Below are 2,118 nucleotides of genomic sequence, written 5' to 3'. Positions count from 1 at the left end.
AGTTGTACACTTTTTTCTTACCCATATGAGAGTATTATTCTTTTTATGAGAACAAATATCTTTGTATGAAGCTTTAATTCTTTTCATGAGGGTTAAACTCTTTATATCTCTACTTATGAGTGCTAAAGATTTCATATGAGACATTTAACTCTTGTTACGAAATTATAAATCTCACAATGCAAATGGGGCCTTTTTTCGGAATTTTCCTTCGCAAATTAGTGGATCTTTTAACTTTTTTCCAATTAAACTTATCCATTTTGACAGATTAACACATCAATTTGCGAAGAAGAGCTGAAATTTTAAATACATACTGTATGGAGATTTTTCTTAATTTTTGACACACAATAGAGCTTATGTTTGAATAGTCCGATATACATAGGCGGACAATTTTATAATAGAAGTTTAAAGCTAAAGAATCAAAAACAAAATTAATGTTATTTATATGAAATAACTTGTTACGGTAATTCCATCCCTCAATCGAAAAATATTGTAAGTAAGAACGTGTGTTTTATGTACATGGGTCCAATCATGGAGGTGGAGAATTTTAGTTGGAAAGAGTTTTTAGTTCAAAATTGCAAGATATTTACAATTTTATCTTATTTGCCGATTGATATACCTGACATTGAACTACACATTTAATCGGCTCACTAAAATGCATTTTTATTTTTATTTTTATTTTATTCCATCCGAAATAGGCGATAAATCATTTCGGGAACGCTTGCACATTTAATTAAGAAAAATTTTATTGGCCAAAAAACACTTTAAAGTGGATTGAATTTGAGTAACTACATTCGTAACTTTACTGACACGTAGTTGGCTTTTATAAATAATGCATGCTCCTAAATAAACCTAAAACTTTGCTCTTTCATTTTAATTCAAAAGTTGTCCGAAGAAAATTTATCATTTCGAGAACGCACCCATAAATATTCAAAACGTTTTTTACTAAACCTGTCAGGTTGCACAGCTAGCGATCTTCCCAAAGTGCGTTTTATCAGGTGTCTGGCGTATATTTTTTTGACTGAAAAAATGATTATGTAAATAAAAGAGGTAAATCAGTTTTAATTGCAAATGTGTATAGCGCACATCAATTCAGCATCATTTCAAGAACTCTGTTTGTAAAGGTGTTTAGGTTACAATCATATATGTACATATTATCAGGGCCGGATCGTGAGCTCGATTTAGGGGAGGGCAATAAGAATCAAAAAATTTTTTACGCCCAAGTATGATAGACATTTTATTTCATTATATTTTTGTAAATCATATGTTTTGAGTCATATGTTTTTGAGAAACAATTACATTTCTCGACTGAAAAATAAGATATTCGAGCCAACTCGACGGCACACAGTGTACGTTTTTAACACTTCATGCCAATTTATCGTAGCGTTTTCGACAGAACCAATATTCTGATATGAAACAAAATGGCTATGAAAGCTAATGTAATTGCCTTTCTAGAAAAAATATTGCCATTGAGGCACAATCACTTCTTGACCTTAAAAAAATTGGTCAAAAGTAGAGTTCTTCGAAAAAAATATGCAAAATCCAACGGACATATTAAAAAAAAAAATATTTGTATTGTTTATTATACTAATATTATAGATTTTGAGACGGGAAACACGATTCCACTGTTTAAAAAACGAAAACAAAATTCCAACCCCTCAATTTGAAAAATGCATTATATATTGCATTTCTTTGTGATTTGCATGCAGCTGTGCATCCTTCACACATTTTTATATCTCTCGAACAACAAGTCAGTTTTAGTGCTATTCAAGACCTTTAATTTAACTCTGGATCACTAGTCATATTTTTAATACGCTAACACTAATTATTACTCGAATCGAGTAACATGCATTTTGCACAGATTTTTTTAAGTTTTAAACCATCAATCGTCAAAAAATATTCCATACTTTATTATTCTAATACTTTCTTACCGAAATAAAACAAAAGTTATGCGGTTATGTTGTAGTTTAATTAACGAAAAGTCAATTTCAAAAAATGAATTTTCAAGAAATTTCACCACATAACATAAACTGTGTTAGTCGAATCGACTAACATTAGTGTTCTAGCGTTAAGCCAAGGTAGAAGTCTCTAGGCCCTTTGTGAGCTAAAATATTACGATTC

The sequence above is a fragment of the Rhagoletis pomonella genome, unplaced genomic scaffold (assembly GCF_013731165.1).
Source record: "Rhagoletis pomonella isolate Grant_MI unplaced genomic scaffold, Rhpom_1.0 Rhpom_scaffold_00004, whole genome shotgun sequence".
Taxonomy (NCBI): Eukaryota; Metazoa; Arthropoda; class Insecta; order Diptera; family Tephritidae; genus Rhagoletis; species Rhagoletis pomonella.
The sequence above is the reverse complement of the archived record's forward strand: the minus strand, read 5'-3'. Positions refer to the sequence as shown.